We start from the raw sequence: 24389 nt of genomic DNA, 5'->3' as shown, positions 1-24389 counted from the left end.
ACACCCCCACGGGGTTCATTTCTTCATTCCTTGCAGGGAACAAAAGGGAAGGAATTCCTAGGATTTATATCTACACGCGCCAGATGTGGCCAACGCCATCATCAACGGTGGGCCACGTGAGGCCGGCGCCAACCCCATCCAGATCAGCGGCGACGGCTGCTGGATGCCGCAGCCCTGCTTCGGGCTCGGCGGGAGCGCAGGGGCACGTAACTATCATCGCTTGTCTACGGAGACTCCACGAGCTCAGGAGAGTCACTGGACCACCAGGAGTCGCCGCTGTCGCTGGAGGATCTGCAGGCGGGACCTATGGCGGGCCCAGCGCCCGCTGCAGCGTCGTCCTGGCGACCTCCTTCAGGGAATCACTCCAGGCGGCGGCCTTCCTTGTCGAAGACCTTGAAGAACGGCATGGAGGCATCATCATACTCAAAGTGGATCGCAAGGGCTCCCTCCGCACGGCAGACTCGGGCAATCTCGCCCCAGCCTCGGGTCATGAAGATCTTCCCGGAGGCAACAGCTCCAATCTCCGCTCCAGTCGCTGGGGCGTCGCAGTCGGCGTGCTGCAGCCAAAGCTCGCGACTGCCCCTCGGCGGCATCTCGGCAGCGAAGAACTGCGGGAGGCGTATCCAGGTGCTCGGGGGCATCTCCGCCCACAACACAATCTCGCGCGAAGAGTTCGCAGCGTGGACCCCTGGGGGACGGCATGCGCCTCCGCAGCATGGCGACCACGACCCTGGCGCGGGTGGGGCCGCTCACCGCTCCTTCCTCCAGAATCGTCGCCATGAGCGTACAAGGGCAACGGGTACCCAAGAGGCGGCCTCTCATACAAAGGCCACGACACCATAGGCCTCACGACCATCTCACGGCGATGAGACCTCCTCTTCTTCGGCGGGAGCAGCTCAAGCTCGTTGAGGGGAGCCTTGCCCTTCTCTGTGGCCGAGAACCTCTGGATCGGCAACATGTCTGCACAAGCAAGGAGTGGAGCTAGGAAGGAGAAGAAGCGAGGGAGGCAGAGGATAGTTGGGCTACGGGGGCCCTGCCCTCCTCCTCATTTATACCAGGAGAAGGCCAACCAGCACCCCCACGATCACAAGTAATGATGGTTTTCCTTGCATGTCGCAGGGACTTGCCAAGTCGGGCAGTTGCCGAGGCAACGTGGGGAAGCGGAGACGCCCACATCCAATCAACCACCACACGTCGACCAAGGCCGTAGGCTATTGGGGCCCGCGGCACTCCGCACTTGACTATCGGATCATGGGTTCTGCAAGGTTTGAACACTAGGGTGTGTGCGAAGGTTTTCCTCCTATCGATCCATGCCCTAGCTCTCTAAGATCTTGCGGAGAAACTCGACTAGCTCACAACACAGAAAGACACAAGATTTATACTGGTTCGGGCCACCGGTGTGGTGTAATACCCTACTCTAGCGTGGTGGTGGTGGATTGCCTCTTGGGCTGGTGATGAACAGTACAAGGGGAAGAACAACCTCCCGAGGTTGAGGTGTTCTTGTGCTTGGTGAACTTGTGTGGATGAGATGTCTCTCGATCTGATACTCTAGGTCTGAATCCCCTCCCCCCTACGGTGGTGGCTAGTTATACTTATATAGGCCTTGGTCCTCTCCCCAAATATTGAGCGGGAAGGGAGCCAAGAACGGCCAATTCGAAAGAGGGCAGCTAGTACAAGCTATCCTGAACAAAGGTGATCTTCGTTTGTCAAAGGTTCTGGTGATGACACCGTCCTGGGCTCCATGGTGACCCCCGTCTTGCCGTCCTTCTGGTCTTGGTCTTGCTGCACCAATATGGAAACCTTTTCTTGATGCCTCGGTACTATGCGCCAGCGCTTGTCCCCTTAGCACCAAAAGAGGAAACAAGGACACTGCGCGCTGGCACCCTCCTGATCTCGATTGTCATGGCTCACGTCATGAGGACCTCGCGAGGTTTGCCTTGCCTTGATTTCTCCGCCCCTCGTGAGCCTACCTAGCGAGGCCGCTCCTGAGGAGGTCTTGCATTGTCCGCCTCGCGAGGCTTGGCCCCTCGCGAGGGTCTTGAATGCCTTGTCGATGAAGATGAGTCACACAAACCTGCCAGCCCAGCCATGCATTGGGCCGCAGGCAGGCAAGTTTGGGGACCCCCATTCCTAGAATGCCGACAGTAGCCCCCGGGCCCAAGGCACACTCGGGCTTGGCTTTGAGGAGAAGCCAAAGGTCAAGCGCGGAGCGCCGCGGGCCCCAAAAGCCTGCGGCCTCGGTTGACGCGTGGCGATTGATTGGACGTGGGCATCTCCGCTCCCCCATGCTGCCTCGGCAACTACCCAACTTGATAAGTCCGCGTGACATGCACGGAGAACCATCATTACCTGTGATCGTGGGGGGCGCTGGTGGGCCTTCTCTTGCTATAAATGAGGAAGGGGGTGAAGCCTCCATCCCCCACTTCTGCCCATTCCGCCTGCTTCTTGTTCCTCCTTTCCACTACTAGCAGCAACTTCAATGGCGCCAATCCGTAGGTTTTCGGCTGAGGAGAAGGGAAAGGTTCCCCTTGACGTGCCGGCACTGCTTCCGCCGAAGAAGAGGTCGGTCCACCGCTGTGCGGTGTGTATATGCAGGTGGTGACGAGGCCTTGGCGCGAGCAGCCTCCTCTAGGGTATCCATTTCCCTTGTATGCCCAAGCCTGGGGCTCGGGAGGAAGTTGCAACGAGCGTCGGCGCGCACCGCAGCCAGGGTCGGCGCGCTGCAGCGACGTGTGCCGTCGCTCCTGGAGTCCATGTCGCGCACTCCTCACGTGAGCTCGTGCCATGGGCGGCGATACCCCCAAGCTCCTCGATCCGCTTCCCGCGCTTCTTCTCCGACGTGATGTCGCCGAGGGGGCCTCTCGAGCTCTGGTTGCAGCATGCTGACTGCGACACTCCGGCGACCGGAGCTGAGGTTGAAGCAGTCTCCACTGGAAAGATCTTCATGACCCACGGCTGGGGCGAGGTCGGGCGGGTTTGCCATGCGGAGGGCACCCTCACGATCCACTTCGAGTATGATGGCGCCTCCATGCTATTCTTCAAGGTCTTCGACACGGAGGGTCGCCGCTTGGAGGGTTGCCCCGAACGGGAGCGCCTGGACGAGGCGCGCCCCGCTCGCGGCTGCTCCAGCAGTAGCGACTCTTGGCAGTCCAGCGGCTCTCCTGAGCTCTATGAGACTCCGAGCGACGACAGCTACGTGCCACCGAGCTCTTGCCGTGCTCGGAGCTGGGCCGCAATGTCCGGCCGCCGCCATCGCTGATTTGGAAGGGGTTGGTGCCGGCCTCCCGCGGCCCACTGTTGATGATGGCATCATCCACGGGGGTGTGTAGATAGGATTCTCCTAGGTTCTCATCTTTTGTTCCCTGTGAGGAATCAAGAAGTACCCCGTGGGGGTGTGTAAAGAGTCTGCAATGTCTTTTGTTGATATTATCCCAATTATGGAAACCTTGTGAGCGCAAGTCCTGTTTAGGCTTGGTCTTCCCTTTCCAACCTCGCGACAGCTTGTCGCTCTACACTGACAGGTCTCGGTCCCCAGGCAGGCTTCAGCCGTCGCTGGTATGCTAGGTCGCGTGTTGTGGTCAAGGCCAGGAGGTGAGCGGCCCGAGGTCCAATAAGAGCCCCTGAGGCGCGATGCTCTGGGGGTCCCCTTTAGCGCTCAAGCAGCCTTGGTAAGATAAGAAAGGAAGGCGACGTTGCCACAACAGGGCTGCGTCAAGCATGTCCGATTAGTTTTCAACGATTAGTTTATCTAAGCTCGTGACTTATCTTAGCGATTCGGGATCGATTCTTCGTGATGCGCTAGACCCGTGCACGTACATCCGCAGCGTAGCTAGGTCAAGCCCATACGAGTCCTCCCCTTCTCAATGCTCTCCTTGGTGCTCTACGTCCTCAGGTCCTGGCCCTCGAGCGAGCTCAGCCGCCGCTGGTATGCCAGGTCGCGTGCCGTGGTCAAGGCCAGGGGGTGAGGGCTAGAGAGCCAGTAAGAGCACCTGAGTCGTGATGCTCAGGAGCCCCCCTTTTAACGCGCAAGCGGATTACTTGGAAGAGGTGGGAACTCGCGGTGCCGCCTGGCGTTATCCCCGCGAGATTCCTGCGAGTCAGCACAAAGGTAGAACATGATCTGCCGTTATGGTTGCTAGCCTGCCGCTGGTTGCTCCGCGAGGGGGTGAAGGCACTGAGGGCCTGGTGAGGTGACGTGCACGAGGTGTGCCGCGAGCCAGAGCTCGACCGCTCAGGTTTTTCGATGTGGCAGGGATGGACCCGTGCACCAGCGTCGTGCCGGTGTGAGGAGGCCCCGTGGGAGGCGATGATTGAGTAGTAGTAACCATAGGCAGATTAAATGTGAGAGTAGCAGGCTTAAGTAGGTGCATGGGAGATAGGTGCCACTGGGTCAAGCCCGAGCGGCTTGGGGATGATGCAGCCCAAGGGGCGCTGCCGACAAGGTAATTTGAAGACATAAAAAGGGGATACATGCCACAAGGACGGACCCACGCGGCCTGGGAATGATTCAGCCCGAGGGGCGCTCCCAACTAAATGAACTTAGAAAGATGTCATCTGGTTATGTTGACGAAGTAGAGTTGGGGCAGCTGAAGGTGCACGGCGAAAGGGTTGCTCCCCACGAGTCACCGGGGCCCTGAGCCTTAGGAGGCTCTGGGGGCCCAGGTGCTTCCTTGAGGACCGTCTCCATCTCCATCAGGAAGGCGTGGTGCCTGGCCTCTTGAGCCGCTAGGATGCGCTGCAAGTTGCGCTGGTAGGCGGATGACATGCTCGGCAGGCCAAAGGGCATGAGAACGTAGCTATGCGGTGGGCCCTCGCAGTGTCCCATGCGCGAAGGCCAGAAAAGCTCCTGAGAAGCGGCCCAGTTGAGCCCTGGAACGTCGATGCTGACGCGCAGCGCAGCGTCCTCACCTGGATGGGAAGTTGCGCCTTCTGATCGGCGGTCGCCGCACATGGCCCTTGCGTCTTGCAGTTCCTGGGTGGTCTTGGTGATGAACTCCTGAACAATGGGCGATCTTTGCCCTGTGCCCTCCTGAGGGAAACATGCCGTGAAGAACGTCTCCAACTGGTGCCCAAGCACCTCCCTCGTGATGTGGTCAAGGTCTGAGGCCTTCCAAAAGAAAGCCCCCAGGCCCTGCCCGAGGAGGGCACCGGGCACGCCTTCCTATGCGATGGAGGGGCGCCCCTGGAGCTGGCGCTGATCCTGACGAGGCTCCGGCTAAGACGCCACTCTCCCGGGGTCCTGTACGGCGCAGCTGCTACTTCTTCTTGGGGATGGCCTCAGGAGGACCCTCGACCTTGCCATCGGGGTCATCGATTGCTGCAGCTTGGAAGGCACGCTCGAGGGAGCACACCGCGTCTCTTTCTTCACATGGGACCATGATGATCTCGCTGCTTCCCGGCATCTTGAGGACATTGTAGCCATGATGGGTCACCGCCATGAACTTGGCTAGGGCTGGATACCCGAGGATGGCATTGTACGGCAGACGTATGTGCGCGATGTCAAAGTCGATGAGCTCAGTGTGGTAGTTCTTGCGTTCCCCAAAGGTGATAGGGAGGCGGACCTGCCCTATCGGTGTGGTGGAACCATCGGTCACTCCTGAGAGAGGCTTGGTAGGCTGAAGCTGGTCATATGGCACTTGGAGGCTATCGAACGTGTCGACGGACAAGACGTTGAGCCCTGCGCCGCCGTTGATGAGGATCTTGGTAACTTGCACGTTGCAGATGAATGGGGAACAAAGCACCGAGAGGGCGCCAACGGTTGCTGCGCACTTGAGCTAATCTGCCGAGCTGAACATGATGGGGCACTGGGACCATCTGAGTGGGCATGTGGCTTCAAGCTTGGGGAGGACTACATTCACTTCACGAGCAAACTGCTTGAAGATACGCTGCGAGGCTGGGGTCTGGGCTCCGCCCAAGATGCAGGCGATAGCACGCGCTTCATGGAAGCCCTCAGCCCCCTCGTCCTGATGGTTTCATCATTCCTTCTTGGCAGTGGCGGCAGCGGAGGGAGCCCATCGTTGCCTTGAGGACGATCCTCACGAGGCTGATCCCTCCAGGCGCCCTCGCGAGGCTGATCCTGCCAGCGGTCCTCACGAGGCCGGTCGCGCGACTCCTGGTGCGGGCCATGGTCGTCCCACTGTCCACCACCACGTCATCCTCCTCGGCTATAGCCCCAGTCGCCGCGCTCGGGGTGCCGACCGAAGCATCCTTCGCGAATGGCTCTGAGCTCTTGACAGTCGCTGGTGTTGTGGGTGTTTAGGTTGTGGGAGTCGTAGAACGGGCGGCTGCCCTCAGAAGACTCTGGCTGGTCTCTTCCATGCTTGGTGTCTGGTTCTACTGCGAGCACATCCGCTCCATTGCGCTTCACGTCCTTGGCCTTGGTCTTCTTCTCCTCTTGGTCTGCAGCAGGGAGCTCAAGGAGGAAGAGGCGCCCCACCTCAGCTCCAGTGCACTTGGTCGCGATGTTCAACAGCTCCAGGGTCGTGCACAGCTCTTCATGGATGGCGAGCTCCTCCTTCATCTTGACATTGTGGACGCCATCAGAGAACGCTGAGATGATGGCCTTGTCGGTCACCTTGGGGATCTTGATCCGTGCACTGTTGAAGCACTTAATGTACTTTTGTAGGGTCTCTCCTGGTTGTTGCTTGATGCGGCACAGATCGCCCGCGACCGGGGGGCTATCACAAGTGCCCTGGAAGTTTGCACTGAAGCGGTTGTGCATTTTGTCCCAGGAGGAGATCGAACCTAGCGGTAGGTTCAGGAGCCAGGAAGATTATATGTTCAGATCCTTAATGATATTTAATACCCCTCTGATCTTGAACATGAATATGATTTGGGAGTTGTCGGTGTCAAAACCGGTGGATCTCGGGTAGGGGGTCCCGAACTGTGCGTCTAAGGCGGATGGTAACAGGTGGCAGGGGACACGATGTTTACCTAGGTTCCGGCCCTCTTGATGGACGTAAAACCCTACGTCTTGCTTGATTGTTTTTGATGGTATGAGTATTACAAGAGTCGATCTACCATGAGATCAGAGAGGCTAAACCCTAGAAGCTAGCCTATGGTATGATTGTCTCCTGTCCTACGGACTAAAACCTTCCGGTTTATATAGACAACGAAGGGGGCTAGGGTTACACAAGGTCGGTTACAGAGGAGGAGATATACATATCCGTATTTCCAAGCTTGCCTTCCACGCCAAGTAAAGTCCCATCCGGACACGCGATGAAGTCTTCAATCTTGTATCTTCATAGTCCAACAGTCCGGCCAAAGGATATAGTCCGGCTGTCTGGAGACCCCCTAATCCAGGACTCCCTCAGTAGCCCCCGAACCAGGCTTCAATGACGTCAAGTCCGGCGCACAGTATTGTCTTCGGCATTGCAAGGCGGGTTCCTCTCCAATTTTAAATGTTTGTTAAGTAGTGTCCGGTCCCATAAATGTTGGACTCCTTGGCTTCTGCGCCCAATAAGGGCTATCTTACACACCTCGAATGAATACGAGGAGCTAGGGCATTTTTACATTCACCCCCCTAGCCAGATAAATAAACTGTCTATTAAAGGGATGGGGATTCTTAGACCCAATCCATACCATTTTCCCACAGAGAGAATCCATCGGAGCGCGCTTTAGAAAAATCCATTCCAACATGGCCGACCACCGTAGCTCCTCCTCTCGCCCCCGTAGCCCTATGCCCGGTGATTGGGAGAGATGTTCTGTCCCTAACAGACGATTAGTCGAACTGCAGACTCAGGGATTTCTCCCTCCAGCATATATGGTTCCCGTCTGAGCCGGGCTTGCCACCTACAATGGCGGGGAGCAAGCGGAGAGCTTCCCCAGCCCCTCTACGGGAGAGCGGGTGTGCCTTGTTCCTTACTTATTAAGGGGACTCGGATTTCCAATTCATCCGTTCCTCCGTAGGCTCCTGGAGTTTTACGGCCTCCAACTGCATAATTTCACCCCTGCTTCCATATTACACATCGCCGGCTATGTTGCCCTGTGCGAGTTATTCCTGGGCTGCGAGGCTCATTTCGAGCTGTGGAAGAGGTTATTTTGCCTCGTCCCTCGCACACAGAAGGGGTCACTTTATCAAGTGGGCGGAGCCGAAATATGGCGCATCGCCGAAACTGGATACATGTCCGGTACTCCGAAGAAGACGTCCGAAGACTGGCCTTCGGAATGGTTTTATATGGAGGACGTCCCCCTTCCGGACCCTGTTCGGCGGGGTCTTCCTGAGTTCAACAATGCTCCTTTGAAGAAACGCTGAAGCTGGCGCCCACGGAGCCCCCAGGAGGAAGACAATGGAGAAGTCCTTTACCTGATGAACCGGATTAAAGTGCTGGCTCAATCAGGATTGATAGTAATCGAGGTTATGTCAATATGCATAATGCGGGGAGTGCAGCCACTTCAATATCGAGGGCACCCCTTGTGGTGTTTTAGCGGTGAAGATGATGGCACCCATTGTGGGCGTAAGGGACCGGACTCCGCTGCTGCTTTAGCAAAAATTATGTCCGAGTTGTTCAAGGGGGAGGAAGAGGAGTTTGTCCGCATCAAGCCACGGGATGGATTCTCCATGTACAACCCTCCAAGCTGGGTGAGCTATATCTCCTTACTCCCATTCTTCCCGCATTTTTTGTCTTAGGTACTTACCTTGCCACTTTACGGCAGGAGTTGCGAAAAGCTGTAAGGGAGGTCAAGAGCCCATCTCCACAACCAGAGGACCTTGACCCGGCCCTCGGTCCCGGACTCGGAGAAGATCCGGACATATTCGTGGAGCTGATAGATAGGCAGTTCTATCAATTGAGCTGTGATGACGCCATGGTGGCCATTACGGCCGACTATCCCGGACTGCTCCCTGCGTCGCACGTAAGAAAAACCAAAATCCCAACTCCAAAAACTAGGATCCCCTTTTAGGCACTTCACCTACCATATACACATGGTGTTTTACGGGGAAGGCATTCAGGACGCCGTGCTGAACCCGCAGCAACTCGCCAACAAGAGGCACCGAGGCCGGGTAGGCCAAAAAGGAAGGCGGTCAAGACGGAGACGCCAGCATAGAGGTATGACAAAAAACCACGCTCTGTGGTTGTCGTCTTTCTCAAAATGTAATGACGTCCATGTTTCTTTAATAGAAAAAACACTAGCCGGAATATGTCCGGAGAGGCTGCCGATCACGCTTCGACCAGTCGGGCTCCAGGGCCAGACATAGAGGCAGAAGCCGAGATGGGGCGGACGCCGGATACTCCTCCTATAGAGGATGCGGATAGACTGTCCGCTACAAATTCAGAAGTGGAGAGCGCCATGAATCATAGGTGTCGCCGGGCCATACTCCGTGACGCTTGCTTCTCACCAGAGGCATTTGATGCCTTCAATTCTGGAGACGCGTACCTCCATGCTGCTCAAAATGGTCTAGCCAGAGCCACGGACCGGTATGTAAGGGATGTACGAGTAAGTAAATATGATGATTATATGTATCAGTAGCCCCTGAGACTTGAAACAGTTGACACAACTGATTTAAGGATCCATATTTGTGCAGGTTCTTACAGAGAAGAATTCCCAACTGTCTCAAGAGCTGGACGAGTGCAAGGCCCAGGTGGAAGCCGCTGTTGCCGCATTGAAGGATTCCAAAAAGGGTCCCCCTGGTAACTCTTTTGTCTATTGCAAAGAATATCCATACCAGGTAGTATGCGGCGTATATGCACACCTAACAATAGATGTTGCAGGCGGCCCCGGAGTGTATCCGGAGGCCGTGGAGGCGGATACGGGACGAGATGATCGACAGCGAAATGCTGGCGAGCGCGTGCTGACGCGAGTCAGGCAGGAGAAAAATGATCTCCAAGATGCCAATATCCGGCTGGGCGTCGAACTGAAGGATGTCCGAGCCCAGCTTGCGGACTCCGTGAAGGAGAATAAACGGTGTTCAGCGCGGCATTTTTAGTAAGTGCTTGAACAAACTTTTTAAAGGAGTTCGGCGAAGAAGCCTGCTAACAGTGTTATATCTGCAGGTATGCTGACGGGTCATCCCGCGGAGGAGATGCCCGGGTCCTCGGGTGATCTTCTGCCAGAGCTCTCACAACTGCACGAACAAGTTCGGCAGGTGATGCGGAGTATTGCCCAAGCCTTGTGGCCACCCGCGTCCCCGCCAGGAGGCATGTGGGAGCTTATAGAGAAGCTGAAGGGAGCACGGTGGCGCTTCCGGTTATGGAAGATATCAGCCTGCCGACAAGGTGCACAGGAAGCCTGGGCTATGGTGAAGACACGATACACCAAGGCTGACCCAAACCACATGGCCGAGGTTGGACCTGTGGGTCCCGATGGGAAAGAGATCCCTGTCAGTTTAGTGTATGATCAAGTAGAGTTAGCCGCAAAGTATTCCCAATAGGATTATAGGCTTGATAGCTTGTTGGATGGTATAGAAGAAGAATTTAATCAGTCTTAGTGTGTGTGTACTTCAAGTGACATATGTAATGTCCCTAGCCGGATTGTAAAACATTTGTCATGGCGGACCTTTTCGCTTTGACCTCTGGACCTGATAGTCCGGAGTGTATCCGAATACTCACTCGGTTATGTAAAAACCGGGGTATGCATGGAAACCAGGTGTAGGGGTCATAAGTGCTTGAAAAGACAAGTACCCAACTAGCTATGTTATATTACATGGGTAGTAAGAAACATCTTCCAGGGAGAATAGTTCCGTTAAGGGTTCCTTTCCCTGGGTACGCATGCCCTAATGTCCATGTTCGAACTGCGAGACGCAGGTTAAAAACATCTGGGGGCATCTAGTAATTTAAATGAAAGTCATCTTTTATTCACCGATCGAATATTCCCTTAAGAACACTAGCTTTCGGCTTCACCCAGTCTGAGGTACACATCCGGCTGACCCGGTAGTAAGAATCGCAGAGGTGCTCCCCTTATGCCCTAGCCGAATTTACGGGAACGTAGGGCATAAACACAAGAGCCGGGCAACCCAGCTTGGCCAAAACTTAGTCATATCGATGCATATAATGGCGAAAAAAGTGTACATGTGGAAGAATAACACATGCGCGGGGCATGATGCCCAGAAAAATAATTAGATTAAGCTTCTGTATAGGAAGCCCCTAGATATATTGAGCGCGGTTAGCGCGTCGAGATTGTGTAACCAAGACACAGGTTTAGCCCTCTAGGGCTTTGATGAGAAAAGATAGAAAGAAAGAGGGAAAAATAGATGTGCAAAAAATTCATGGAGGTAAGGAGACAAACATAGAGTCCGGCGCTAGGCGTAGAATCTTCGGAGTCTGGCTGCATTCCATGGGTTTGGCTCGAGTCGATTATTCGACGCATCACGCAGACTGTACGCTCCACCGGTCAGAACCTGGTCGATAATGAAGGGACCTTCCCATTTGGGCTTGAGCTTGTTCTTTTTCTTCTCCGGTAGGCGCAGAACTAGTTCACCAATGTGATAGGTTTTGGCCCGCACTTCTCTGCTTTGATACCTTTGAGCCTGTTGTTGATAGAATGCAGAACGGGTTTTTGCCACGTCGCACTCCTCCTCCAGGGCATCCAAACTGTCCTGCCGATCGAGCTCGGCCTCTCTTTCTTCGTACATGCGCACTCGAGGTGAGTCATGAATTATGTCGCAAGGCAGCACCGCCTCAGTGCCATACACCATAAAAAATGGTGTGTATCCGGTAGAGCGATTCGGCATGGTTCGCAGCCCCCATAGTACGGAGTCTAGCTCCTCTACCCAATGGGTGTCTGATTCCTTTAAGGACCGGACTAATCTGGGTTTAATACCACTCATGATAAGACCATTCGCTCGTTCGACTTGACCATTAGTTTGCGGATGATAGATAGAAGCATAATCGAGCTTGATGCCCATGTTGCTGCACCAAAGTTTCACCTCGTCAGCTGTAAAGTTCGCGCCGTTGTCAGTGTTGATGTTGTGGGGAACGCCATAATGGTGTACAACCCCGGAAATGAAGTCTATCATCGGTCCGGATTCAGCCGTTTTGACAGGTTTGGTTTCTATCCATTTGGTGAATTTTTCCACCATGACCAGTAAGTATTTTCTCTTATGGGTTCCCCCTTTGAGGGGCCTGACCATATCGAGCCCCCAGACCGCAAAGGGCCATGTAATGGGGATGGTTTGGAGGGCGGTAGGTGGCATGTGGCTTTGGTTTGCAAAAAGCTGGCAACCAACACAATGTTGAACCAGATGTTGTGCATCAGCCCGGGCCGTCGACCAATAAAAACCTGTACGGAAGGCCTTACTTACAAGGGCCTAGGCTGCTGTGTGGTGGCCGCCGAGTCCGGCATGGATTTTGCCAACAGCTTCCGCCCTTCCTCTTCGGAGATGCACCTTTGTAGGACTCCGGTTGTGCTTTTCTTATAAAGCTCTCCCTCATGGACCTTGTAGGCTTTATATCGCCGCACTATGCAGCGAGCCTCATTTTGGTCCTCGGGTAATTCCTATCTAGTTAGGTAGGCTAGGAATGGTTCTGTCCACGGGGCGATAACGGCCATTATCACGTGGGCTGAAGGTGTTGTTTTCGGTGGCAGAGCCTCCGATTGTGTCAGAGTATTTGGTATCTGGGGTTGTGGCCGCGTCCGGACTATTTTTTCCGGTGTCCCCTTCCCATACCACGGATGGTTTAAACAGTCTTTCCAGGAAGATGTTTGGTGGGATAGGGTCGCGTTTAGCGCCGATACGAGCTAGGATGTCCGCTGCCTGGTTGTTTTCCTGAGCCACGTGGTGGAATTCCCGCCCCTCGAACCGGGCTGTCATTTTGAGGACGATGTTGCAATATGCCGCCATTTTCGGATCCTTGGCATCAAAGTCTCCATTTATTTGGGATATTGCGAGGTTCAAGTCCCCACGCACCTCTAGGCGTTGGATGCCCATGGAGACTGCCATCCGGTGGCCGTGTAGTGGGGCCTCGTATTTGGCTGCGTTATTGGAGTCCGTATATAGTATTTGGAGCACGTATTGCACCGTGTCTCTGGTGGGGGACGTCAGGACGACGCCAGCCCCTAGACCAGCCAGCATTTTAGATCCATCGAAGTGCATGATCCAATTGGAGTATGCGTCGTACTCTTTAGGGAGTTCGGCTTCTGTCCATTCGGCTACGAAATCGGCCAGTACTTGCGACTTAATGGCTCGTCATGGCTTATATGTTATGTCGAACGGGAGGAGCTCAAGGGCCCATTTGGCAATCCAGCCCATGGCATCACGGTTGTCTATTATGTCATTGAGTGGTACTTCAGATGCCACCGTGATCGAACACTCTTGAAAGTAGTGTTGTAATTTCTGGGATGCCATAAATACCGCATATGCTATCTTTTGATAATGTGGGTACCGTGATTTGCATGGAGTGAGGACGGTGGATACATAATATACCGGCTTTTGAAGCGGGAATTTATGTCCGTCCGTCTCTCGTTCCACGACGAGCACTTTGCTTACAACTTGGTGAGTTGCTGCTATATATAATAGCATTGGTTCGCCAACAGTTGGCGCGACTAGGATTGGGTTGGCGGCCAGGATGGCTTTGATTTCTTCCAGTCCAGCCATAGCTGCGTCCGTCCACTCGAAGTGTTCGGTACGCCTAAGAAGGTGATAAAGGGGAAGTGCCTTTTCTCCTAATCGGGAGATAAAGCGGTTTAAAGCCGCCATGCATCCAGTTAATTTCTGGATTTGCTTGAGGTCAGTTGGGATAGCCAACTGAGACAGAGCTCGGATTTTAGTCGGATTTGCTTCAATTCCTCTACTGGAGACGATGAAGCCCAGGAGCTTTCTGACAGGAACACCAAAGACACATTTTTCCGGATTGAGCTTAATGTCGTATGTTTGGAGATTGGTGAACGTGAGCCTCAAGTCGTCTATTAAAGATTCGACCTATCTGGTTTTAATGACCACATCATCTATGTATGCCTCCACAGTCTTGCCGATCTGCTTTTCCAGACATGTCTGGATCATGCGCTGATATGTTGCGCCGGCGTTTTTGAGCCCAAAGAGCGTTGTGTTAAAGCAGAAGGGGCCATATGGTGTTATAAATGTTGTTCCGGCTTGATCAGCCTCCGCCATCTTAATCTGGTGGTAACCGGAGTATGCGTTGAGGAAGCACAATGATTCGTGTCCTGCGGTAGCATCGATGATTTGATCGATGCGAGGGAGTGGGAAGGGATCCTTTGGGCAAGCCTTGTTAAGGTCTTTGAAGTCGACACATAGGCGCCAGGATTTGTCCTTCTTTGGTACCATCACCAAGTTTGCTAGCCAGTCCGGATGTTTTATTTCTTTAATGAATCTGGCTTCCAGTAGCTTGGCCAGCTCCTCTCCCATGGCTTGTCGCTTAGGTTCAGAGAAACACCGAAGAGTCTGCTTGACCGACTTGAATACTTTTAGAATATTAAGGCTATGCTCGGCCAATCTGCGTGAGATTCCTGGCACGTCTGAAGGATGCCAGGCGAATATGTCCCAATTCCCACGCAGAAACTCCCGTAGTGCAGTGTCTACAGCGGGGTCTAACTGTGCCCCAATGGATGCTGTTTTTGTAGAGTCCGTTGGATGGACTTGGAATTTAACTATTTCGTCCGCTGGTTTAAAGGAGGTGGACTTGGATCTTTTGTCTAGTATCACGTCGTCCCTATCCACCGTGGAGCGCAGCGCGGTTAACTCCTCCGCCGCAAGGGCTTTGGATAATGCCTCGAGGGCTAGTGCGGCCATTTTGTTCTCGACGCGGAGTGCTATGTCCGGATCACTAGCTAGAGTGATAATTCCCTTGGGTCCAGGCATTTTGAGCTTCATGTACCCGTAATGGGGTATGGCTTGAAAAATCATGAATGCCTCCCACCCTAGAAGGGCGTGGTATCCGCTACTGAACGGGGCCACTTGGAATGTAATTTCTTTGGACCTGTAATTCTCCGGACTGCCGAATGCCACATCAAGTGTGATTTTCCCAGCGCAACGTGCCTCCCGACTAGGGATGATTCCTCAGAAGGTCTTACTGCTTTGCTCAATACGGTTGTTGTCTATGTCCATTTTTTGGAGAGTTTCCTCATAGATGAGGTCTAATCCGCTGCCGCCATCCATGGGCACCTTAGTGATCCGAAAGCCGTCCACAATTGGACTGAGGACCAAAGCGGCTGGTGCTTAGGCTGTTCGGAATTTGGGTTCTTCACTGGCGTTGAAGGTGATAGCCGTGTCGCTCCATGGATTTATTGCTGCCACGTGACAGACTTCGGCAAGGCCGCGGAGTTCTTGCTTACGCCTAGTATTTGAGGCGAGGGTCTTGAAGACCATTAATACTGTGTTGTTATCCATGGGGAGGTGCTCTGAGGTATTTTGGGTGAGAAGATCATCACCACTTTTGGCCACCTTCCGGAGTACCCAACATGCTCTAAGGTTGTGTGTTGATATAGTATCTGTTGTACTATGGATTTTGCAGGGCCCATTGAGCCATCCCTCCAATACGGTTCCACGCCCTGTAGTGGGCTTTTGCTTCTTTGTAATTGAGTCGGGTGACTTATAAGAGTGCGCCCTTTTAGTTCAGACTGGGGGTTTTGTCAGAGCCGGATTATCCCAAAATTGCATTTGGGTTTTCCAAGCAATTTCCATCGCGCAGTATTTTCGTACTATGTCCGCCAAGTCAGTGAAGTGTGCTACGTCACGGCGACTTATGGCGTTGAGGACTCCCTTGTCCGTGCAATTGTTGCAAAAGAACGAAATTGCATCTTCCTCGCGACAGTCCTTGACCTTGTTCATTACAAGGAGGAATCTGGCCCAATAGTGATGTACTGTCTCTTGGGGCGGTTGCCTAAAGTGGGAAAGATAGTTTGTATCTGGGTGGGTGGGTGGGTGGGTTTAAGTCCAGACCTTGACCCAGTCTATGATCCCGGGGCAGGGGAGTTTCTAATCTTGGAAGTTTGGGATCCGGGATATTGCCCTGCGGGGTCGGTATGCGGCCTGATTCTGGATTCAAGGTTAGGGCGGCGTCTTCCCGCGAGCGCATATCTTGTTCGGAGAGCTCAGAAATCCGGACATAGTTCGTCCTCAGGACAGAGGGAGAATCGCCGCATTGCTCCTCCACCACCGCTATTTGATGGGTGACCGGCGGAGAGTTAATCTCCCTTTGGCCGGGTTTAAGCCCGATCCGATCGTAGTCCGTAGTGACTCCCATAGCGGCAATGCGATCCAAGAGCTCATTCAAAGAGGAGATCTCCATTGGATCCATTTGCTGTGCAAATTTTGAGCCGATGTGGAGGCTATTTTTGATGACCTGAGAGGTCATCGTCGGCGCAGCGGCCGAGCGGGCGGTCATGACGAAGCCGCCTAGTCGGAGAGTTTGGCCTATAGCTAGGGCTCCCCCAGAGGTGATGTTGTCCTTAACAACGAGGCGATCCATCTTCCTTATGATGACGACACAGTGGAACTCTCAACGAAAGCACCAATGTCGGTGTCAAAACCACCGGATCTCGGGTAGGGGGTCCCGAACTGTGCATCTAAGGCGGATGGTAACAGGAGGCAGGGGACACGATGTTTACCCAGGTTCGGGCCCTCTTGATGGAGGTAAAACCCTACGTCCTGCTTGATTGTTTTTGATGATATGAGTATTACAAGAGTCGATCTACCATGAGATCAGAGAGGCTAAACCCTAGAAGCTAGCCTATGGTATGATTATCTCCTGTCGTACGGACTAAAACCCTCCAGCTTATATAGACACCAGAGGGGGCTAGGATTACACAAGGTCGGTTACAAAGGAGGATATATACATATCCGTATTGCCTAGCTTGCCTTCCGCGCCAAGTAAAGTCCCATCCGAACACGAGACGAAGTCTTCAATCTTATATCTTCATAGTCCAACAGTCCGGCCAAAGGACATAGTCCGGCTGTCCGGAGACCCCCTAATCCAGGACTCCCTCAGGAGTAGTTACTTTTGTTCTTGAGGACATGGGAGAAGTCTTGTTATAAGTAATCATGTGAATTTGGTATTCATTCAATATTTTGATGATATGTATGTTGTGATTCCCTTAGTGGTGTTATGTGAATGTCGACTACATGACACTTCACCATATTTGGGCCTAAGGAAAGGCATTGTGGAGTAGTTATTAGATGATGGGTTGCTAGAGTGACAGAAGCTTAAACCCTAGTTTGTGCGCTATTCCGTAAGGGGTTGATTTGGATCCACGTGTTTCATACTATGGTTAGATTTATCTTAATTCTTCTTTCATAGTTGTGGATTCTTGCGAGAGGGGGTAATCATATGTGGGAGGATTGTTCAAGTAAGAACAACACCCAAACACCGGTCCACCCACAAATCTAATTATCAAAGTAACAAACGTGAATCAAACAGACCTGATGAAAGTGACTAGATGGAATTCCCATGTGTCCTCAAGAACTCCTTGCTTATTATAAGAGACTGTTTCCGGCCTGTCCTTTGATATAAAAAAGATTGAGCTACCTTGTTGCACCTTTTTACTATTGCTACTTTTTGCTCGTTACAAATTACCTTGCTACCAATCTATCTATTACCGATCATTTTAGTGGTTGCAGAAAATACCTTGCTGAAAACCGCTTGTCATTTCCTTCTGCTTGTCGTTGGGTCCGACACTCTTACTTATAGGAAGGACTACGATTGACCTCCTATACTTGTGGGTCATCAGGGACTAAATTTTTTGTCAAGAAATCTTCTAGACTCTGCTATAGGTGGTACTTTTATGGGAATCACATTAGGAGAAGCCACGAAGCTTCTCGATGATATGATGACAGCTCATTCTCAATGGCACACCGTACGAGCTCCTACTTCTAAGAAGGTAAACTATATTGAAGATGTTTCTACTTTGAGTGATAAAATGGATGCTCTTATGAATATGATTTTAGTAAAAATGGTCATTTTTATCCAAATGATGTTCCATTATCTACTTTAATTGAGCAAAATAATTATGCTATTGATATGAATTTTGTCCCTAGAAATAATTTCAACAACAATGCTTATAGAGGAATTTTAATACCAGACCATATACCAGTGATCCCTCTTATAGTAATGCTTCATAACACTTCTTATGATAAAAGATTGCATGAAATTGAGAAGACTACTAGAATTTTTATGCATTCACAGTTTGAGCACAATGTACTATTTGCTAGAGAAAATAAGGAACAATCTACCTTGTTGGATTCCATTAATAAACAACTTGATGAGGTCAATAAATAATTAGCCAACCTTCAATCACAACTTTCTCTAACTGAAATAGGAAGGATATCTGACAAACAAACAACACTAGTAAATAAAATGGCCGCTAAACAAGAATCACATTTTCTTACTAGTGAGGATGAGGATATTAAGACTATAGGAGTCTCCACTATTGAAACTTTTTTTAGTAGCATAAATCTTCATGAAAATGGGACTGGATATGAGTCGACTTTAGTTAGAAGGCATCCCAGTTGTTCGGAGGGTGATGATCTTAATGATAAAATTACTAAAAGTGGGTTTGAAGAGGTCAAAACTTTAGATAGTGATGTGCCCACTACTTTGGATTACAAGGACTTTAATTATGATAACTGCTCTTTGATTGAATGCATTTCCTTGTTGCAATCCATGATTAATTCACCTAATGCTTACAAACAGAATAAAGCTTTTACTAAACACATTGTTAAAGCTATGATTAATGATCATGAAGAAAACCTAGAATTGAAAGTTTCTATACCTAGGAAATTACATGATGAATGGGAACCTACTATTAATGTTAGGATTAAATATTATGAATGTAATGATTTGTGTGATCTAGGTGCTAGCGTCTCTATTGTACCAAAATCTTTATGTTACATTCAAGGTCTCACCGATATGGACGAATGTTCCTTCAACTTGCATTTAGCGGATTCAAATATTAAAAAACCTTTGGGTAGAATTAATGATGTTCTTGTGATTGTAAATAGAAATTATGTGCCCATGGATTTCATTGTGCTTGATATTGAATGCAATATGTCTTGTCCTATAATACTTGGTAGGCCTTTCCTATGAACCATATGCGCAGTTGTTGATATGAAAGAAGGAAATATAAGGTTCCAATTTCCATTGAAGAAAGGGATGCAACACTTCCCAAGGAAAGGAATTAAACCACCATATGAATCTATTATGAGTGCCACCTATGTAATTACTTTGAAATAGGAAAATACTTGAAATCATGCATTATGCCTAGCTAGGGCATAAAACAATATCCCTTCTTGAGAGGCAACCCAATAGTTATCTTAATTTTTTTCTTTTTATTTATATTTTTGTGTGATGACATGATTATTGCTACTATAATGATTCTTATTTTATCTCTTTGTTAGTGTTTGTGCCAAGTAAAGCCTTTGTGATGATTTGGATGATAATTGACTTGACTCCGTGTAAAAACAGAACTTTTGCACCGAGTACATAATTTCCGGAATTTTAATGGAACATGATTTTCATGTAAATTTTTTACACATGATTGATATTTAAATTTCCCACGTTTTCCTAATGTTTCGGAATTTTTTTATTTCCAAAAGTATGTTTTTAGTTCAGATCATTACAACTTGTTGTTTTAGACAGGTTTTGTTTTTGTTGCATAGCGTGCTTGTTTTGATGATGCTATGGATTATATCGGGGATATAAGTCAAGGAGAAGTTAGAATAAAATAGGTATTATGCAAGAACAATTATGAATGGGTTTATAATAGTACCTAAGGTTATGATTACCGATTATACTAACGGATCTCACGCAGTTTCTGTTGAGTTTTGTGTGCCGATGTTTTCAAGGTTTGGGTGAGATCACGAGGGACGAAGGAATAAGGAGCAGCAAGACCCCTAAGGTTGGGGATGCCCATGGCACCCATGGTAATATTTAAGGAAGACCCAAGCGTCTAAGCTTGGGGATGCGCCGGATAGCATCCCCTGTTTCGTCCACAATTCGTGAGTATGTTACTTGGAGTTATATTTTTATTCATCACATGATATGAGTTTTACTTGGAGCATCTTGTACCATTGTTTTATTTTGATTGCTTGTTTTTTGCCACAATCATTGTTTGCTGGGCACACCTTTTGAGACATACACACATTCATCATGATTTGTTAGAATACTCTATATGCTTCACTCATATCTTTTGAGCTATGCGGTTGCTCTTGTGCTTCACTTATATTCTTAGAGCACGGTGGTGGTTATGTATTTTATTGAAATTATTGCACTCTCATGCTTCACTAAAGTATTTTTGAGAGTCCTAAACTGGAAGTGGTAATATGCACGCACTACTAGTGAAAACCTTATACATAGAACATTAGCAGTAGCGCGGGCTAAAAACGCACGTTGGTGCTAATTAGCAGCAGCGCGGTGTTTTAAACCACGCTACAGATACAGTTATAGCAGTAGCGCGCCCGAGTACAAAAGCGCTACTACTAAAATTCCCACGGCTTAGCAGATAGGCTACACATAGTAGTAGCGCTCTACGTAGAACCGTGCTACCGCTACTTGTTTTGTAGCAACGCGTTTACGAACAAAGGCGCTACTGCTAACGAAAATAAAATTAAATGGAAAGCAAATAAAAAGAGAAGGAATAGCAGTAGCGCTTGTTAAGAAACGCGCTATAGCTACCGTAGCAGAAGCGCACTTCCTGGAACGCGCTACTGCTACTTTTAACTTAACCGCGTGGGTCGTTCTTCCCCCACGGCCACTTCCCCCAAATCCCTACTCCTCCGCTGTCGCCGCCCTGCATCGCCGTCGGCCACCGCACGCGACCCGTCGCTCTCCGCACACCCTCGATGCCGCCCCCGCCCCGACCACGACCTCGACGCCGCCCCTGACACCGACCTCGACGCCCCCCCCTACATCGCCGCCCTCCGCCGTGCGCCCGCCGCCCCGACCCCGACCCCGTCCCCGACCTCGACACCGCGTGCCCCTCTCCCTAACTCTGTCGGCGCCAGAGGTGAGCACGCCCTCCTCCTCCTCCCATACCTCTGCCTACCTAGGGTTTATAGGGTTAAATTTCAGAGTTCATCTAATTAGTTAGGGTTCATCAAATTAGATGCTAATTATGGCAGTAGTTGCTAAATAGAATTAGATTTAGAGTTCATCGAATTAGTTAGGGTTAAATTTTAGAGTTCATCAAATTAGTTAGAGTTAAATTTTAGAGTTCATCAAATTAGTTAGGGTTCATTAAATTTTAGAGTTCATCAAATTAGCTAGGGTTAAATTTTAGAGTTCATCAAATTAGTTAGGGTTCATTAAATTTTAGAGTTCATCGGTTAGGGTTAAATTTTAGAGTTCATCTAACTAGTTTTTTTACTGTTTTTAGTAAGTGTTTAATAGAATTAGTAAGAAAAATAATATAACTAGTTGAACTAGTTTATTTTTAGTAAAAACTAGTTTATTTTTATTCATAGTAAGTGCTTAATTAAACTAGTTTGGTTAATACAACTATTTTATTTTTAGTATGAAAATTAATAGAACTAGTTTACTTTTTTAGTTAAAGTAATTATTCCCGCATCGACATCGATGATGCCTATCCCGCATCCTCATCGTCCAGTCGGCAGAGGACACCTGCATCACCAGATGAGTCATGTCCGGGACTGGGCTCCACCGGGGTGGTACTGGTAGGCGCTACCTACCGGGGGGCGCAAGTTGGTGAGGACTCAGCCCATCGTTGACCCGAACCTTCTTTGGTGGTGGTCGCGTGGGCCAGTGATAGTCCAGAGGCTCGAGGACCCCGCGGAGGTGGTGCGTCACCATGTCAGTGAGGAGGACGCGCACGTCCGTCGCTACTTGTTTGCGTTGGAGCACAGGTTCTCCAATACCCGACAGGTTCTCCAGGGATCTCACTGGAGCTATGATCCTATGATGGTTCCTTCTCTGTGGGTGTCCACTGCCCGTGCCGATACCCGTCGTGCGCTAGAGTTTTAGTTGTATTAGTGATGTTATATGTATGATACTATGTGGGATGTATTAGCGATAACATTCGATGATGTACGGACACATGAGATGATTTACTTTTGCTTATTGAATGCATGCTAATTTGAATACTTACTTATTTTACGATTTGGTTTTTCTTATTGAATGCTCATGTTAATATGAGTCCTATAAGATATTTTGAAGTGTATATCTTGTGTTGCTCAAATAGAATATGTGCTTGCCCAAGTGGCCGGTCATGTTTGCAGGTTACACCTCCGAGTGGCCTATGTTTTGCTGGAGTGTTGATTCATTTCCGTTCCGGCAAATTTCAGGCGCTCGATATGTCCTATTTTAGCAAAGGTCATGCCAGATTTTTCCGTGAATTTTGGCATGACTTGTGCCATTATATGTAGGAAATTTCGAGTGTCCCGGATTTGTGTGTTGAGTATCCTGGTAGTTGTCTTCGATCGATTTTCAATTAATGTTTCAACTATGAACATAGGAAATTTCTAACGACAAAAAGGATTTCGGTATTTGCAAGTACTGCGAAGACGAGCGCGGCCTGTGCGACGGAATCTTCCTAGATGATGATAGGCGCTTCAGCATCAAGCTGGACGAGAACTTCGAAGTGGATACAGTAAGTCACAACGGCAAGTCTTTTTTCGTAATTAAGCATGACATCTCCTTCATCTGCTTAAACTTATAATTTAATTTTTTTACTATTCTACTAGCGTATCCCATGCCATGCAAGAGTTTTTGTCTTGGATAAGATAGGTTTCAGTCGTACTATGGAGGTAAAGAAAGTTTACTTGAAGACCGAGCATGGTTATATTTTCCACGCAAAATTATACAACGAAGACGACTACACCTATTTTGGATGCAAAACTTGGTGAGCACTATGCAAGACTTATGCATTTGAGCCTGATATGGTTATCACCTTTGATATTCGTCCTGAAGATGATATTGAAGGTAATACCGACATCTGGGTCGATGTGCAGACGCCTCCAGTTATACCATTATGTGAGTTTCTTAACCATATTTATGTCTTTGGTATTGTTTATTCAAAAATAGTTGACAACTAATTTCTGTTGTCAGCTTATTTCCGTTCAAGCAAACATGACAAGTGCTTGGTAGACAGGACCTACTACTGTCCCAGGGCTGAACTAAACTGCGAGGAGCTAAGTCATTATGTTTCATGGCTTCAGGATCTTGATACTGTCAAGACAAATTTTCTTCCTGCACTTAGAAATGTTAGTACTGAAAACGTGCGACCAATAGTGTTTGTACTGAACTACGATCACATCTATTTAGGAAAGATGGTAAGATTTTTACTATTTGTCCTCAGTTCATCTTTTGCATACATTATTTTTTAAGCTAAACTTCATTGCTAAGTATGTTACTATACGATGTTCTTCAACAGAGACTCCCGATGAATGTTGTGCCTGATTGGATCGAGACTAAAGTTACCATGAATATTGTTAGCTTACGGCCAAGATATCCTACAGTGCACTTTAGTGCATTCAGGATTTCTAATAGCGAGGAATGCTTAATAGTGAAAGACTGGAGCAAAATTGTGAATGATCGCAAAGAAGTACTAGGGGGCAGCAATCAAAAGCGCAGCCCACGGTTAGGAGATAGGTTCATCTACATGCTCCAACTTGATTAAGGAGGAGTGCTATACATGTTTTATGTTATTTTACCTGAGAGAGAGCTACACTATGATTATGATGATTAAATAGCTAGTGTTCATGGTAATGACTATGATGATTATTATTAGCTAGTGTTGGTGGTGATTAGATAGCTATCGCAGCTAGTGTTGGTGGTGATTAGCTAGCTAGAATGAGTTTGAAGATGATGATGTGCTACACTATGACTATGGTGATTAAATAAATAATGTTGGTGGTAATGACTATGATGATGATTAAAGAGCTTGTGCTGGCGGATTAGATTCAAGTGGAGGCAACATGTGGTGCACATCGAAAGTACTACTAGTCCAAACTAGATCAAGTTTGGATTAGTAGTATACTTTTGACATGCACCACATATTGCCTCCAGTTGAACCTAATCCACCTTCATTTGACACACTGTTATGGACATAATGATATAAACCTCATAATTGGTATTGTACCAAAATTTGTATAACGTCATATAAATACACTAAAAATGAAAAAAAGAGTACTAGTAGCGATGGATAAGAAACACTCTACAACTAGCTAGATTAGCTGCAGCGCAGGACAGAACAAGCGCTGCCACTATGTGTCTTAGCAGTAGCGCTTGTCACACGCGCTACTGCTAAGTAATAGCTGTAGCGCCATATTGGTAGCGCAGCTGCCCGCGCTATTAGTGGTATTTAAACCCGCGGTACTACTAGGGTTTTCCCTAGTAGTGACGGGCTATAAGACTAGTCTAAAAATGATAGGTATATCAGAGTTATGTCATAAAAACTTTCATGTTGATCACTAAATATGAAATGCATGATTTAATTATATTAATGTCGTAATATGAAAGGGTATTGGTTCATGATCAATGGTTAGT

The sequence above is a fragment of the Triticum dicoccoides genome, chromosome 2A, assembly GCF_002162155.2.
Source record: "Triticum dicoccoides isolate Atlit2015 ecotype Zavitan chromosome 2A, WEW_v2.0, whole genome shotgun sequence".
Classification (NCBI taxonomy): domain Eukaryota; kingdom Viridiplantae; phylum Streptophyta; class Magnoliopsida; order Poales; family Poaceae; genus Triticum; species Triticum dicoccoides.
The sequence above is the reverse complement of the archived record's forward strand: the minus strand, read 5'-3'. Positions refer to the sequence as shown.